Raw genomic sequence first — 18,652 nt, 5'->3', positions numbered from 1 at the left:
TGTTCACCTACACAACTCAAACACCGACAAAAAAACCCAAGATACATCTTTAAAAAAAAACAACCCTGAATAAACACTACGACCAAAGCCACTGTTTCAGGGTGACTGCAGTTAAAATTCTTTACATTGCATTATATTTCAGGATTTGAATTAGTGTTTTGGGCTCACATTCCATCAATTCATTTTGCTGTTCTGTGAAAACTGAAACTCAATGGTCTTACTTATGACATACTTTTTTAAAAAAAAGTAGTTACAATGGGAATGTAGTGGAAAATCAAATTGTCATGACTTCAACTGTAGCTATTTTCATTAACCTTTTGGCATTGCCAGGCTGTGCATGGAGCTGTAGGGTTGGCACTCTCAAAAACAATTGTTCACCACTGCTATCTGCTTTCTGTCCCTTATCCACTTTTGCATCCACACTGCCACTGTCCCTTTAATCCCATGGGCTTTAATTTTGCTAAAACGTCCACGATCTCAGTAGTGGGTAAAATGATGGAATCAATTATTAAGGATGTCATAGCAGCGCATTTGGAAAATGGTGACATGATAGGTCCAAGTCAGCATGGATTTGTGAAAGGGAAATCATGCTTGACAAATCTTCTGGAATTTTTTGAGGATGTTTCCAGTAAAGTGGACAAAGGAGAACCAGTTGATGTGGTATATTTGGACTTTCAGAAGGCTTTCGACAAGGTCCCACACAAGAGATTAATGTGCAAAGTTAAAGCACATGGGATTGGGGGTAGTGTGCTGACGTGGATTGAGAACTGGTTGTCAGACAGGAAGCAAAGAGTAGGAGTAAATGGGTACTTTTCAGAATGGCAGGCAGTGACTAGTGGGGTACCGCAAGGTTCTGTGCTGGGGCCCCAGCTGTTTACATTGTACATTAATGATTTAGACGAGGGGATTAAATGCAGTATCTCCAAATTTGCGGATGACACTAAGTTGGGTGGCAGTGTGAGCTGCGAGGAGGATGCTATTAGGCTGCAGAGTGACTTGGATAGGTTAGGTGAGTGGGCAAATGCATGGCAGATGAAGTATAATGTGGATAAATGTGAGGTTATCCACTTTGGTGGTAAAAACAGAGACAGACTATTATCTGAATGGTGACAGATTAGGAAAAGGGAAGGTGCAACGAGACCTGGGTGTCATGGTACATCAGTCATTGAAGGTTGGCATGCAGGTACAGCAGGCGGTTAAGAAAGCAAATGGCATGTTGGCCTTCATAGCGAGGGGATTTGAGTACAGGGGGAGGGAGGTGTTGCTACAGTTGTACAGGGCCTTGGTGAGGCCACACCTGGAGTATTGTGTACAGTTTTGGTCTCCTAACTTGAGGAAGGACATTCTTGCTATTGAGGGAGTGCAGCGAAGATTCACCAGACTGATTCCCGGGATGGTGGGACTGACCTGTCAAAAAAGACTGGATCAACTGGGCTTGTATTCACTGGAGTTCAGAAGAATGAGAGGGGACCTCATAGAAACGTTTAAAATTCTGACGGGTTTAGACAGGTTAGATGCAGGAAGAATGTTCCCAATGTTGGGGAAGTCCAGAACCAGGGGTCACAGTCTGAGGATAAGGGGTAAGCCATTTAGGACCAAGATGAGGAGAAACTTCTTCACCCAGAGAGTGGTGAACCTGTGGAATTCCCTACCACAGAAAGTAGTTGAGGCCAATTCACTAAATATATTCAAAAGAGAGTTAGATGAAGTCCTTACTACTCGGGGGATCAAGGGGTATGGCGAGAAAGCAGGAAGGGGGTACTGAAGTTTCATGTTCAGCCATGAACTCATTGAATGGCGGAGCAGGCTAGAGGTGCTGAATGGCCTGCTCCTGCACCTATTTTCTATGTTTCTATGTTTCTATTATGTGGTACTTTGTTAAACGCCTTTTGAAAGTCCACTGAAATCCACATCAACTGCAATACCCTCATCTTCCATCTCTGTTACTCCATCAAAGAACTTGGGTCAGTCAAACATGATTTGCCTTTAACAAATCCGTGCTGACTTTCATTTATTGGCCTATACATTTCTAAATGCCAATTAATTTTGTCCAGGATTATTGTCTCTAAAAGTTTCCCCAACACGTGTTAGACTAACTGGCCTGCAGTTGCCAGGTTTATCCCTCCCCTTTTTATAAACAGGGGTGTAACATTTGTTAAAGTGTGCAGCAAGGTGCTGCTGGTTGCTTGCAAGGCTTCCGATGTTAAAGGAAGGCCTCTGAGAATATCAAATGCTCACAGTCCTAGGGGCTATAGTTGCATGAGTGAGGGGGAAGTGGGATATGAGGAGGAAGATAACGTATGAAGATAGTGACATCTTGTATTCTTTCAGCCCCGCCACTGGCCAAGGGCTCAGCCATGCCCCTGCCAAGAATGGCCAGCACCGTCTCCTCCAAGGGGACGAGGTGAAGTTAGGAATATGAGGTGTGCCTCATGTCTAGTAGAGATTGTTGGTAGGTGAGTGATGAGGGGTGGGGCCGTGCATTAAGCAGTGTGTGAGGCTTGTGGTGCAATTTTCTAGGAGGGGCTCTGAAGATGCAGTCACTGAGCTTGACCAGAGGTCTTGGGTCATAAAACTTCTTTGGGCACTGGAGCCAGGTCCTGGGGTCAACACTGCTGGCAGTGACAGCCTCGGTGATCTGGTCCCACATCCTTCTTTCTGGAGGGACTCCTGGAACCCCTGTGGGTAGAGGACCTCTCTTCCCGTTTTGTCCCCCTGCACAAAGTTGGAGTACTGCATCTGAGATCCTGGGTGCCCTTTCCCTGGCCTGTTCAGCTATTTGTGTTAGTGCTGAAGCACGTTTAGCATTTTTTATGTGCAACAGTTCAACTTTAAGAGCTGCAGACTGCCTGGTTCTGAATCTTTTAAATTTAATTTATTTTTTGCAGAAGCCGCTTTCAGACTAGTTCTGAATGATTTTTAATTTTTTTCAGTGGGCAGTTCAGTTTTAAGGGCTAGAGACTGCCTTGAAAAGGAACAGACTAGCTTTAAGTGAAGGCAGTCTCGCTCCAGCGATGCGAACTTCAGATCCCTGCTGAGCACACAGCCTGTCAGCAATGCGTTAGTCGCTAGGCTGTGCGCTCCTATCATGTAAATTAGCAGGCAGCATCAAATTGACGTGTTGCCTGCACTTTCTGAACGGGCAGGGGCATATCTCATATCGTGGTGCTGGCGCCCATTTTCAGGCCTTATCGAATTTTACCCCTCTCTTTATTTTTATCCTATCCAATATCACTACTTCCTCCTTTACTATTACTTTGGCAGCATCCTTTTCTCTAATGAAGACAGATGCAACATACTCATTTAATACCTCAGCCATGCCCTCTGGTCCATAAGAATATTGCCTTTTTGGTCCCTAATCGGCCCCACATTTGCTTTGACTACCCTTTTACTATTTATTTATATGTTTATTAAGACTTTTGGTTCCCTTTTATGTTGGCTGCTAATCTATTCTCATACTCTCTCTTTGCCCCTCATTCATTCTCTTTTATTAGATTTCCTCTACATTCCATATTCAGCTTGGTTCTCTGCTGTATTATGAACCTTACATTTGTCATAAGCCTCCCTTTTCTGTCTCATTTTAATCAATAATTATTATGGGGCCGAAACTGCCCCCTGCCTGAAACGGGGTGCTCCCAGCCAGTTTTGTGTGTTTTTGTCACCTCTTGAACGAAATTCCGCTCTTTGTTTGTTTTTTTTTTTACTTGGATCCAGAAATTGCTCCTAGTGGGGGCGGTGAGTACACTTAAGCAACACCTGAGGGTCGGAAGTTGGGAGGGTGTGGAGTCACCGCCGCGATGATGGTATCATGGCGTCGCATCACCACGGCTCTCCACTTCATTTAAAGGGGCGAGCCTTCGTGATTTTAGAACTTCGGTCCACTGGACCACCAGGGAGGGTTTTGGCCGGGCCAGCGGCTTGGAACCCAAGAGAGGGTGCCAGCATAATTGTCAGGCCGACATAGCAGTCGAACGACAATAAAAAACATGGCAGCAGCGGCAGTAGGTCCACCGCTTTAAGGGGAGCTTCACCGCCGTTGCAGAAGGCCACAGCCTCACTGGACCACCAGGGAAAAGCCTGTTTTGGCACCGCCGGGCGGGGCAAAGATTTTCAGAGCGGAATTTCGCCGTCGGGGGAGTAGATCGGCGGTGTGCACGGTGATGACGCACTTAACACGCATTGGCAGCAGTGGAGCGGTAGAGGGGGGATCGGGGCACCGCCAGGAAACCTCGGAAGGGCAATTGGTCTATCAGCGGCCATTCCACGAAAAGTCGGCGGCAACTCCACTCTGCAGCGTAGCCAGCGATTTGCAGTGGTAAGAGGCCTGAAGGAAAGGGCAGTTTCGATCCCTATTTCTTTTGTAATTCAGGGAGCTTTAGCTTCGGATGCTCTTCCTTTCTCTGGATGAGCAGAAATGTCCTCCAATTAAATATTTGGAAGACTGAAGCCATTGTCTTCGGTTCACGCCACAAACTCCATTTCCTTGCCACTGATTCCATCCCTCTCGCTGGTAACTATCTGAAGCTGACCAAGTCTGTTCGGATCCTTAGTGTCATAGTTGATCACGAGTTAAGCTTCCTACCTCATATCTGTTCCATCACTAAAACCGCCCATTTCCACCTTTGTAACATCGCCCGTCTCCACCCATGTCTCAGCTTATCTGCTGCGGAAACACTCATCCATGACTTTGTTACCTCTAGACTTGACTAGTCCAACGCACTCCTGGCCAGCCTCCCTAGTTCTACCCTCCATAAACTTGAGGTCATCCAAAACTCTGCTGCCCATGTCCTAACTCGCACCAAGTCCCGCTCACCCATCTCCCCTGGGCTCGCTGACCTACATTGGCTCCCAGTTAAGCAGCGCCTTTTAAAATTATCATCCTTGTTTTCAAATTCCTCCATGGCTTCGCCCCCTCCTTATCTTTGTAATCTCCTCCAGCCCTATAACCACCGAGATCTCTGCGCTCCGCCAATTATGGCCGCTTGAATGTCCTCGATTTTAATCGCTCCATCATTGGTGGCATGCCTTCAGCAGCTTAGCTCTGAAACTCCCTCCCTAAATCTCTCTACTTCTTATAATGGGTGACTTTAATATGCACATAGATTGGGTTAACCAAACTGGAAGCAATACGGTAGAGGAGGATTTCCTGGAGTGCATAAGGGATGGTTTTTTAGACCAATATGTCGAGGAACCAACTAGGGGGGAGGCCATCTTAGACTGGGTGTTGTGTAATGAGAGAGGATTAATTAGCAATCTCGTTGTGCGAGGCCCCTTGGGGAAGAGTGACCATAATATGGTGGAATTCTGCATTAGGATGGAGAATGAAACAGTTAATTCAGAGACCATGGTCCAGAACTTAAAGAAGGGTAACTTTGAAGGTATGAGGCGTGAATTGGCTAGGATAGATTGGCGAATGATACTGAAGGGGTTGACTGTGGATGGGCAATGGCAGACATTTAGAGACCGCATGGATGAACTACAACAATTGTACATTCCTGTCTGTCGTAAAAATAAAAAAGGGAAGGTGGCTCAACCGTGGCTATCAAGGGAAATCAGGGATAGCATTAAAGCCAAGGAAGTGGCATACAAATTGGCCAGAAATAGCAGAGAACCCGGGGACTGGGAGAAATTTAGAACTCAGCAGAGGAGGACAAAGGGTTTGATTAGGGCAGGGAAAATGGAGTACGAGAAGAAGCTTGCAGGGAACATTAAGACGGATTGCAAAAGTTTCTATAGATATGTAAAGAGAAAAAGGTTAGTAAAGACAAACGTAGGTCCCCTGCAGTCAGAATCAGGGGAAGTCATAACGGGGAACAAAGAAATGGCGGACCAATTGAACAAGTACTTTGGTTCGGTATTCACTGAGGAGGACACAAACAACCTTCCGGATATAAAAGGGGTCGGAGGGTCTAGTAAGGAGGAGGAACTGAGGGAAATCCTTATTAGTCGGGAAATTGTGTTGGGGAAATTGATGGGATTGAAGGCCGATAAATCCCCAGGGCCTGATGGACTGCATCCCAGAGTACTTAAGGAGGTGGCCTTGGAAATAGTGGATGCATTGACAGTCATTTTCCAACATTCCATTGACTCTGGATCAGTTCTTATGGAGTGGAGGGTAGCCAATGTAACCCCACTTTTTAAAAAAGGAGGGAGAGAGAAAACAGGGAATTACATCGGTAGTGGGTAAAATGATGGAATCAATTATTAAGGATGTCATCGCAGTGCATTTGGAAAGAGGTAATATGATAGGTCCAAGTCAGCATGGATTTGTGAAAGGGAAATCATGCTTGACAAATCTTCTGGAATTTTTTGAGGATGTTTCCAGTAGAGTGGACAAGGGAGAACCAGTTGATGTGGTATATTTGGACTTTCAGAAGGCTTTCGACAAGGTCCCACACAAGAGATTAATGTGCAAAGTTAAAGCACATGGGATTGGGGGTAGTGTGCTGACATGGATTGAGAACTGGTTGTCAGACAGGAAGCAAAGAGTAGGAGTAAATGGGGACTTTTCAGAATGGCAGGCAGTGACTAGTGGGGTACCGCAAGGTTCTGTGCTGGGGCCCCAGCTGTTTACACTGTACATTAATGATTTAGACGAGGGGATTAAATGTAGTATCTCCAAATTTGCGGATGACACTAAGTTGGGTGGCAGTGTGAGCTGCAAGGAGGATTCTATGAGGCTGCAGAGCGACTTGGATAGGTTAGGTGAGTGGGCAAATGCATGGCAGATGAAGTATAATGTGGATAAATGTGAGGTTATCCACTTTGGTGGTAAAAACAGAGAGACAGACTATTATCTGAATGGTGACAGATTAGGAAAAGGGCAGGTGCAAAGAGACCTGGGTGTCATGGTACACCAGTCATTGAAGGTTGGCATGCAGGTACAGCAGGCGGTGAAGAAAGCAAATGGCATGTTGGCCTTCATAGCGAGGGGATTTGAGTACAAGGGCAGGGAGGTGTTGCTACAATTGTACAGGGCCTTGGTGAGGCCACACCTGGAGTATTGTGTACAGTTTTGGTCTCCTAACCTGAGGAAGGACATTCTTGCTATTGAGGGAGTGCAGCGAAGGTTCACCAGACTGATTCCCGGGATGGCGGGACTGACCTATCAAAAAAGACTGGATCAACTGGGCTTGTATTCACTGGAGTTCAGAAGAATGAGAGGGGACCTCATAGAAACGTTTAAAATTCTGATGGGTTTAGACAGGTTAGATGCAGGAAGAATGTTCCCAATGTTGGGGAAGTCCAGAACCAGGGGACACTGTCTAAGGATAAGGGGGAAGCCATTTAGGACCGAGATGAGGAGGAATTTCTTCACCCAGAGAGTGGTGAACCTGTGGAATTCTCTACCACAGAAAGTTGTTGAGGCCAATTCACTAAATATATTCAAAAAGGTGTTAGATGAAGTCCTTACTACTAGGGGAATCAAGGGGTATGGTGAGAAAGCAGGAATGGGGTACTGAAGTTGCATGTTCAGCCATGAACTCATTGAATGGCGGTGCAGGCTAGAAGGGCCGAATGGCCTACTCCTGCACCTATTTTCTATGTTTCTATGTTTCTATGTTTCTTTCCTCCTTTAAGATACTCCTTAAAACTTACCTCTTGGACTAAGCTTTTGGTCACGTGCCCTAATATCTTATATGGTTTGGTGCCAAATTTTGTTTTTGATAATGCTCCTGTGAAGTGCCTTGGGATGTTTTATTACGTTAAAGGTGCTATATAAATGGAATGTGTCTATTCTGTGCCTGAACCAGATCTTTGAAGAGCTCCCATTGTCTAATTATTGCTTTACCTATTCTTGATTCCAATCTGCCTGGGCCAGATCCTGTTTCAACTCACTGAAGTTAGCCCTCCACCAGTTTAAGTAGTTTTATGCTTGATTGTTCCTTGTCATTTTCCATAACTATTCTAAACTTGATGATATTAACACGGAATTTGTGGTCAGCAGCAAAGCGATGGCGATTGTCTCTGACATCGGAGAAACCTGCCCACAAAGATCTCGAGACCTCTGTGGCGAAAACTTTAGGTTTCGCGACAGTAATTTGATTGTAGCGCTGTCAAAATAAAATACCTAGTGTAGAGCAGCAGTGATGTCACCAAGCTGTCTAAGCAGCCAGTCGCATTGAAGAATTCTCAGACAGCAAACCAGGAAATAAAAAGCAATGATTCAATTCACTTTTTAAAAATGTCACAGAAAGCATAATAAAGATTGGGACATACATACATGTAGGGTTAAGGCTACAAATTTTCTATCATAAGGAGAAATATGACATTCCACAAATATAAAATGTGTCTTTTACGGCCAGAACAGTTGTTCAGCTGTCAATATACCATTAAAACCCCAGTTACACCTATTCTAGCAAGGCTTAACTTTTAATGGAGTGTTTAACAGTAATTCAATTGGAAAAACTTAAGTTTTCATCAATCCAACGGATTTGACTGCTGGCTATGGGGAGTTCCACAGCACAGCAGTGAATGACTGAACGCAATTTCAGGATTTCTGCACATGTACTAAATCCTGTTTCAGAGGGGTAATGACGGCGATCAATACCACTACAAAATTCTGGCCCTTATGATTACTGTTCCCTAAATGCACCCCACTGAAACATGCTCCACTTCATTCCCAAGAAGTAGATCCAGCACTACTTACTTCCTTGTTGGGCTCGAAACACATTGATCAAGGAAATTCTCTTGTAAACATTTCAGGAATTCCTCCTCCTCTTTGCCTTTTACACTGTTATTATCTCAGTCTATATTACGATAATTGAAGTCCCCCATTATCACTATTCTGTAATTCTTGTATGTTATTTGCCTGCAAATTTATTGCTCTATTTAGTGGCCTATAATATACAACCAGTAGTGTAATAACTCCTCTATTGTTCCTTCATTCTAAATAAATATATTCTGTCTTTGATCCCTCAACTATATCATCCCTCTCCAGTGCTATAAGAGTTTATTTGATCAATAGTGCCTCCCCTTTCTTTTTACTTCCTTAACTTTTCTGAATACCTTGTAGCCAGGAATATTATGTTCCCAATCCTCCGCTTCCTTGAGCCAGGTATCTGTTATTGCCACTATATCGGTCACATGTGGCGACTTGTGCCTGCAGCTCACCAACCTTATTTACCATGCTACGTGCATTTACGCACACGCACTTCAAACCCATCTTAGACTGCCTTGCATTTGCCCCTCTCCTCGCCCTGTTTGATCCCTCCTATATCTGAACTGTTTTTTACTCAAGTCCTATTTGTCTCTCCCAGTCCTCTGTGCATCTTGTTTCTCCTCTCTAATGTTTCATCCTGCTGCCCATCCCCCTGCCAAATGAGTTTAAACCTTATTTGAGACAGATTTGGGGAGTGTTGTTCAAAGGGAGCTAAAAAAATAAGTTCTCAGGAAGGGTTCAGAATGAGATTTTTTTTAATGGAGAGAACAGGAAATGGATAACTGAGGTGCAGTGCACCATATTCCCACAGAGAATAATAATGAGGTACTGAATGAAGTAACTGTACATGTCACTTTATTATCGTGCCTGATCTACATTCCCCCCAATGGAAAGGCAGTGTTTAGAGCTCATTTATAATAAATTAGTGCCAAGGTATCTGATCTACAGACTGCCAAAATAACTGAAGTGCAATTATGGGAAGTACAGATTGGGAGAGAGGATTAAATGTGTAATGTTTTCAGGCTAATTCTTAGTAATGGTTCTGAAATTGTTGCCATCCTCAGAAAGACAAATCACTGGGAACAATGTGGCAATTAAAAAGGCAAGAAAAGGGTCATGTGGTGGTGCAGCTTATTGTAATGGTAATGTGAAGGGAGCTGGTGTCCACAGTTCCTCCCTACCCAGTCATTTCCTGATCTTTTTCCACATGTGGGCAAGATATTAAGAGGTTAGACTAAGTTGCTCTATTGTGTGTATCCTATTTGCCAGTTATAAAGTGATGTTGCCAGAGGCATAGGAAAAGACCACTTGCCCATTCCCTTAGCCGCAGAAAGGCCATTTGGCCAAATGAGACCTAAAGAGAGAGGATAAAGGAGAAAAATCTAAACAAAATCTTAAAATGCTAAGTAAACCAGCTGATCCCCTTTCGGCTATTCTGTTATCATTGTGTCATTCTAGTATCTTAAGAAAGTTATTCTATCATGGACTGTACCTCATATATCCCTTACTCCTAGATCAGCATGAAGCTGTGCCAGAACCAGCACCTGACATAGCATTAGAATGAGGTATGGATCATAGCGAAGCTACAACACAGTGCTATCTGCCTGCTAATTATCAAAAGCAGAAGGCTATAGACAACTAACAGATCAGAGCGAAACTCTGGAGAGCTACTGCGCCCCGTCAAGAAGGTGGTGAACAATCAGGCAACTAACAGTAAGCTGAGGCTCCATGAATCCATGAACATCCCTATCTTCAAATGTGGTGGAACCCAGCACGAGTTCAAGGGACAAGGCAAAAGTGTTTTCAAGCGTCTTCAGCCTACTCAGCCTCCTCCCAAAGCCCCTACCACCACATATAGCAATGTCCAACCAATTCACTCCACTCCATATGACAGAAAGAAATGGCTGAGTGCACTGGACAAAGCAAAGGTTATTGGCCCTTACAATATCCCAGCTATAATACTGCTCTTCTAGCCAAACTGTTGCAGCTATGATGCTGGTATCTACACAACATTGTGTAAGATTGCCCAGATATGTGCTATATCTAACCTGGCCAAATACTGCTCTATCGGCATACCCCTCAATCATCAGTAAATTGATGGAAGAAGTCATCAGGAGCCATCTATTCACCAATAAACTGCTCACCGATCATCTGTTTAGGTTTTGCCAGAACCACTTGGCTTCAGAACTCCTCGTCACCTTGATCCAAACATGGATGGAAGAGCTGAATGCAGAGAAATGAAAGTAACTGCCCACAACATCAAGGCAGCATTACAATGAGTATAGCAGCAAGAAGCCCTATAAAATGATTCAATAAGTGTCAAATGGAAAACCCTCCAGTAGCTGAAGTTATACCTAATGCAAAGAATGATGATTACAGTTGTCTGAGCCACTTATCATAATCCCGGGCCATCACTGCACAAGTTCCTCAGAGAAGTGTCCTTGCCCAAACCATCTTCAGCTGCTTCATCAATGACCTTCCCTTCATCATAAGGTTAGTAATGGAGCTGTTCACTCATGATTCTACAGTGTTCTCCTCCATTCACAATAAAGCAATCTGTGGCAACCTAGAGCAGGACTTGGATAACATCCAGGCTTGGGCTGACATGTGGTAGGTAACATTCATACTACATAAGAGCCAGGTAATGACTATCTTGATCCGAGCCATCTCCCCTTGACCTTCAATGGCACCACCATTGCCAAGTTCTCCACCATCAACATCTTGGGGGTCACCATTGACCAGAAGCTTAACCGGGAACATAAGAACATAAGAATTAGGAACAGGAGTAGGCCATCTAGCCCCTCGAGCCCTTACAATATCCCAGCTATAATACTGCTCTTCTAGCCAAACTGTTGCAGCTATGATGCTGGTATCTACACAACATTGTGGAAGATTGCCCAGATATTCAATAAGATCATGGCTGATCTGGCCGTGGACTCAGCTCCACTTACCCACCCGCTCCCCATAACCCTTAATTCCCTTATTAGTTAAAAATCTATCTATCTGTGACTTGAATACAATCAATGAGCTAGCCTCAACTGCTTCCTTGGGCAGAGAATTCCACAGATTCACAACCCTCTGGGAGAAGAAATTCCTTCTCAACTCGGTTTTAAATTGGCTCCCCCCGTATTTTGAGGCTGTGCCCCCTAGTTCTAGTCTCCCCGACCAGTGGAAACAACCTCTCTGCCTCTATCTTGTCTATCCCTTTCATTATTTTAAATGTTTCTATAAGATCACCCCTCATCCTTCTGAACGCCAACGAGTAAAGACCTAGTCTACTCAATCTATCATCATAAGGTAACCCCCTCATCTCCGGAATCAACCTAGTGAATCGTCTCTGTACCCCCTCCAAAGCCAGTATATCCTTCCTTAAGTAAGGGCGACCAAAACTGCACGCAGTACTCCAGGTGCGGCCTCACCAGTACCCTATACAGTTGCAGAGGACCTCCCTGCTTTTGTACTCCATCCCTCTCGCAATGAAGGCCAACATTCCATTCGCCTTCCTGATTACCTGCTGCACCTGCAAACTAACTTTTTGGGATTCATGCACAAGGACCCCCAGGTCCCTCTGCACCGCAGCATGTTGTAATTCCTCCCCATTCAAATAGTATTCCAGCCATATCAACAATGTTTCTACAAGAGCAAAGTTGCAGCAACATACTCTGTGAAAATTGGCTCACCTTCTGATCCCTCAAAGCCTCTCCATCATTTATTGTAAACAGATATACCTAGAAATGGATTGTACCAATGAGATAACTAAATAAATTATGTGTATACACAAGGGGAAGATTTCTTCTCTGTGCTATGTGCAACAAAATTGTAAAAGTGTTTCTAAATAATGTGTTAATGATTTTGTTAAGTGTAATGCATAAAGAATTTTATCACATGGAATGTTATACCTGTAAGTCAGTAAATATCTTGTATATGAAAAAACTAAAAGGCAAACAAAGTAAAGTCATTATATTAGACCAAAAATGCTGCAATCTTTTCAGGATTAGGACCCACAGCTTTGAGAAGAACTATGATCATGAGCACATCAATCTTGCACACAGTAAACTTGTGTATGCATGCCTGTTTACTGTGTGATGTCTGTAATACTGTTATGTAACACTGAATGTAGCCTTACACTGTAACCAGAGGGTGCTGCTGCTGGAGACCTAAGGGTTACCTGCACACTGCAGGTAACCCAGTATAAAAAAGAACTCCCAGCTTGTTGTCCTCACTCGGGAGCTGAAAATAAAGGACGACAGGTCTACACAGTTTAAGTATCATACTCTGCCTTGTGGAGTCATTACTAAAAGTGCCTACATACACTACAACTGGCGACGAGAATACGAGGTCATGAAACACATGCTCAGCATGTCGAATCTCAGCATCTTTCAGCAATTTACCGATGGGCAGATTGGGACGCTTTTATAGAAAGATTAGAACACTTAAGGAGACTGGCTGCACCGTGCGACTTTGGCGACCACCTAAATGAAGCACTAAGGGACTCTAAACCGATGAGAGCAGTGCACCACATGGATACTTCTAATAGCAGAAACGCTGCCCCGAGTCCCGCAACCCTGAGTCCACCACATGGGGGCACACCGGATGGCCCCGTGCTGGCGCTGTGGAGGAAACCACAGGGTCCACCAGTGCCGCTACAAAGACTGTGCATGTAAAGAAAAAGGGCACCTTCAAAGGATGTGCAGAAAAAGCTGTACTCACCGCATCTCTGATGAGTTGGCTGATCACCGGGGCTCCGACACAGATGAAGGTGAAGTTGATCAACCCCTGGGAGAAGAGTATGGAACTCATATCGGCTCCACCGAAAGTTCTCCGTGGGCGATGAAAGTAGATGTCAACGGAGTCCCAGTTTCTATGGAGAGCGACACAGGGGCGAGCCAGTCTGTGATGAGCCAAACGACCTTTGAAGAACTTCGGATAAATCCCGCCAATCGACCACAACGTCATCCTGTCCAAGCGAAGCTGCTCCCAGGCCTCCGGACTCCAGCAATCGACCTCGAACATGGATCCATCGATTCATCCGGTGGTTCCACCGTCCAGCTCGACTGCGAGGCGACGACTTCACAGCACCCTGGCGAAATCTCCAGGGCCGAGGATCAAAACTCCACTTTCCAGGCCGAGTCAGCACTCCAAAAGAGGAACGTCAACGAAAGAAAGGGACTCCCGACGTACAGGGTCAAACCTGAGGAAGAAAAGAGCACTGCAGCCTACCTGCAGCAGAGCCAGAAAATGGCTGCAGCACCACGAGGACCAGAACCTAAAATCAAAATGGCCGCAGCCATACCACGAGGGGCAGCATCACATACCGAGCAGCCAATCGGATTTGAAGGCTCCCTTAAAGGAGACTGGTAACCAAAGAAATTTAAAGGGTAAGTTTCAACTATTTGAGTACAAGGACTTTAAAGCTAAAGATGCAATTAAAGGGTGCAAGTATGAAAATGTATACAATGTAACCATGAATTGTGATGCTGGTTTAACTAATGTGACTGATGAGATGAATACAGGTGTCAGTAAGGTTAAGAACAAGTTTATTAGGCTTAACAATAATGATAGAGAATGTGAAATGCCTAATGTGACCATGTCTGTTGAAACCAGGACACCCAAAAGTGATGCAAATGATCAAATGTACAATGCAGGCTCGACTATGTGGGATCAGAGCCAAGGTGTCATGTATACTGGTAGGACACTGCCAAAGGACATTGGGTCCTACAGGGACCATGCTGATTCCAATGGAATGCCCCTGTGGGAGACCCCCAGGTCCAGCAGGCTACCTGACCATGTAGCCTGGACCTTTGGAATGAATGTGATGCCCCTTGCAGGACACACACACAGCCAGTGGGAGCAAACCCACTACAGGGACAGTGATCAATGGGCAGCCCAGCCACCACCAATGGCAACCTGCACCAGACCAGCTGTATAACCCCTGGTCACCATGGCCAACACCAGGAGCATGAGGCCAATACCCTCCAGCTTCCCTGGATGACCTGACCCTCATCCCAATTGGTGGACAAGGAGCCCACCCAGTCTTGTGGCCCTGCCCACCACCCCATGACTACCCACATCACAGTGTATACACACCACCCACTGCTGCCATGGCTACCCCCCTGAGGGATCCCACAACAGTGAAACCCATTTGGTCTGTGTGTGAGTGAGGGGAAACGTACGAGGCCAGCCTCAAGCACAGGGGTCACACCTGGCAACCACGCAACCCTCACCACAACCTCCCATAGCCCACCACTGATCGCCTCCCCTGGCCATGACAATAAGGAAATGAAAAATGCTTGGGGAGGAGTGTTGTGTATGCATGCCTGTGTACTGTGTGCTGTCTGTAACACTGTTATGTAACACTGAATGTAGCCTTACACTGTACATACCTTACCTGTACACCAGAGGGTGCTGCTGCTGGAGACCTAAGGGTTACCTGCACACTGCAGATAACCCAGTATAAAAAGGAACTCACAGCTTGTTGTCCCCACTTGGGAGCTGCAAATAAAGGACTACAGGTCTACACAGTTTAAGTATCATACCCTGCCTCGTGGAGTCATTACTAAAGGTGCCTACATACACTACAAAACTAATCATAGAAATTTACTGCACAGAAAGAGGCTATTCGGCCCATCATATCTGCGCTGGCTGAAAAGAGCTATCGGTCTAATCCCACTTTCCAGCTCTTGGTCCGTAGCCTTGTAGGTTATGGCCCTTCAAGTGCATATACAAGTACTTCTTAAATGCGTGAGAATTTCTGCCTCCACCACCCTTTCAGGCAGTGAATACCAGGCCCCCACCACCCTCTAGGTGAAAAAAATTCTCCTCAACTCCCCTCTAATCCTTTTGCCAATTACTTTAAATCTATGCGTCCTAGTTATTGACTTTTCTAGGTCATTCCTATCCACTCTATCTCGGCCCCTCATAATTTTATACACCTCAATTAAGTTCCCTCAGCCTCCAATGAAAACAACCCCAGCCTATCCAATCTTTCTCCAGTCCTGGCAACCTTCTCATAAAGCTCCTCTGTACCCTCTCTACTGCAATCATATATTTCCTGTAATGTGGTGACCAGGACTGTTCGCAGTTCTCGAGCCATGGCCTAACTAGCATTTTATGCAGTTCTAGCATAACATCTTTGCTCTTATATTCTATGTCTCGGCTAATAAAGGAAAGCATCCTGTAGGCCTTCTTAACCACATTACCTGTCCTGCTACCTTCAAGGATCTGTGGACGTCCACACTAAGGTTCCTGTTCCTCTATACTTCTCAGTATCTACCATTTATTGTGTATTACCTTGCCTTGTTAGCCCTCCCCAAATGCATTACTTCACACTTCTCCGGATTGATTTCCATTTGTCACTTTATTGCTCACCTGACCAGTCCATTAATATCTTCCTGCAGTCTATAGCTTACTCACTATCAACCACACAACCAATTTTTGTATCATCTGCAAACTTCTTAATCATGTCCCCTACATTGAAGTCTAAATTATTGATATATATCTAAAAAAGCAAGGAACATAGTACCGAGCCCTGTGGAACCCCACTGGAAACAGCCTTCCTGTCACAAAAACATTCGGTGACCATTACCCTTTGCTTCCTGCCACTGAGCCAATTTTGGATCCAACTTACAACTTTCCATTGGATCCCATGGGCTTTTACTTTTCTGCCATGTGGGACCTTGTCAAAAGCCTTGCTAAAATCCGTGTAGACTACATCAACTACGCTACCCTTATCGACGCTCCTTGTTACCTCCTCAAAAAATTCAATCAAGTTAGTCAGACACGACCTTCCCGTAACAAATCCATGCTGACTGTCCTTGATTAATCTGTGGCTTTCTAGATGACGATTAACATTGTCCAATAATTTTCCCACCACCGAGGTTAGGTTGACTGGCCTGTAATTACTCGGTCTATCCATTTTTAAACAATGGTACAAAGTTAGCAGTCCTCCGGCACCACATCTGTAGCCAAAGAGGATAGAAAAATGATGGTCAGAGCTGCCGCTAATTCCTCCTTTGCTTCTCTCAATAGCCTGGGATATATTTCATCCAGGTCTGGCAATTTATCTACTTTCAAAGATGCTGAATCCTTTAGTATTTCATCTCTCATTATGTTTATCTCATCTAATATTTCACACTCGTCCTCCTTAACTACAATGTCTGCATCGTCCCTCTCATTTGTGAAGACAGAGGCAAAGTAATCTCAATCATTCACTTGGTAACGCACATATCCATTATGTTATACATAAATTAACCTTGTCACACATCACACGCACAGAGACACTTATGGCATACACACAGCCTTGTACAGTAATGTGCACTACAGTTAATTAAACATTGCTACTAATTAGGCTGGCTAAGCCTGTTCATGATATCAGTACATGCACATATTGATGAGGTACTGGTTAGGTCCAAAGCAACAGAGGACAAGCAGATAGGTCATGCATTATTGCAGCATACTTGTAGATGTTCTGAGAAGCTTTGTAACAAAGTAATAGGATGTAAGTTTTCTTGTACCATTCTACAACTTCCTCCCAAAAGAACATAGAAAATAAGTGCAGGAGTATGCCATTCGGCCCTTCGAGCCTGCACCACCATTCAATATGATCATGGCTGATCATGCACTTCAGTACTCCATTTCTGCCTTCTCTCCATACCCTTTGATCCCTTTAGCCATAAGGGCCACATCTAACTCCCTTTTGAATATATCTAATGAACTGGACTCAACAACTTTCTGTGATGGAGAATTCCACAGGTTCACATCTCTCTGAGTGAAGAAGTTTCTCCTCATCTTGGTCCTAAATGGCTTATTTGGACTTTCAAAAGGCTTTTGACAAGGTCCCACACAAGAAATTAATGTGCAAAATTAAAGCACATGGTATTAGGGGTAATGTATTGACATGGATAGAGAACTGGTTGGCAGACAGGAAGCAAAGAGTAGGAATAAATAGGTCCTTTTCAGAATGGCAGGCAGTAACTAGTGGGGTACCGCAAGGTTCAGTGCTGGGACCCCAGCTATTTACAATATACATTAATGATTTAGACGAAGGAATTGAATGTAATATTTCCAAGTTTGCAGATGACACTAAGCTGGGTAGCAGTGTGAGCTGTGAGGAGGATGCTAAGAGGCTGCAGGGTGATTTGGATAGGTTAGGTGAGTGGCCAATGCATGGCAGATGCAATATAATGGAGATACATGTGAGTTTATCCACTTTGGTGGCAAAAACAGGAAGACAGAATATTATCTGAATGGTGACAGATTAGGAAAAGGGGAGGTGCAACGAGACCTGGGTGTCATGGTACATCAGTCATTGAAAGTTGGCATGCAGGTACAGCAGGCAATGAAGAAGGCAAATGGCATGTTGGCCTTCATAGCGAGAGGATTTGAGTATAGGAGCAGGGAGGTCTTACTGCAGTTACACAGGGCCTTGATGAGACCACACCTTGAATATTGTGTACAGTTTTTGTCTCCTAATCCGAGGAAGGACTTCTTGCCATTGAAGGAGTGCAGCGAAGGTTCACCAGACTGATTCCCGGGATGGCAGGACTGAAGAAAGTTTGGATCGACTAGGCTTATATTCACTGGAATTTAGAAGACTGAGAGGGGATCTCATAGAAACATATAACATTCTGACGGGATTGTACAGGTTAGATGCAAGATGAATGTTCCCGATGTTGGGGTAGTCCAGAACCAGGGGTCACAGTCTAAGGATAAGGGGTAAGCCCTTTAGGACTGAGATGAGGAGAAACCTCTTCACTCAGAGAATTGTGAACCTGTGGAATTCTCTACCACAGAAAGTTGTTGAGGCCAGTTCGTTAGATATATTCAAAAGGGAGTTAGATGTGGCCCTTACGGCTAACGGGATCAAGGGGTATGGAGAGAAAGCAGGAATAAGGTACTGAAGTTGCATGATCAGCCATGATCATATTGAATGGTGGTGCAGGCTCGAAGGGCCAAATGGCCTACTCCTGCACCTAGTTTTTATGTTTACCC

General features: G+C 44.7%; 1 protein-coding gene across 2 annotated transcripts in view; it reads right to left on the bottom strand.

The window, feature by feature from the left end:
- Positions 1–18,652, bottom strand: part of eif2b3 (eukaryotic translation initiation factor 2B, subunit 3 gamma) — a 171,475-nt gene that overhangs the window by 138,007 nt on the left and 14,816 nt on the right. The window contains exon 1 of one of the 2 annotated variants that reach the window (XM_070886756.1): positions 13,373–13,533. The exons of the other annotated variant lie outside the window; for it this stretch is intronic. The gene's annotated coding sequence lies outside the window, so the exon portion shown is untranslated. Of the gene's footprint in view, positions 1–13,372; positions 13,534–18,652 lie in introns of those variants that run through there. 2 annotated transcript variants of the gene reach the window in all.

Source organism: Pristiophorus japonicus, chromosome 8, assembly GCF_044704955.1.
Source record: "Pristiophorus japonicus isolate sPriJap1 chromosome 8, sPriJap1.hap1, whole genome shotgun sequence".
In the NCBI taxonomy this organism is placed as follows: Eukaryota; Metazoa; Chordata; class Chondrichthyes; family Pristiophoridae; genus Pristiophorus; species Pristiophorus japonicus.
The sequence above is the reverse complement of the archived record's forward strand: the minus strand, read 5'-3'. Positions and strand labels throughout refer to the sequence as shown.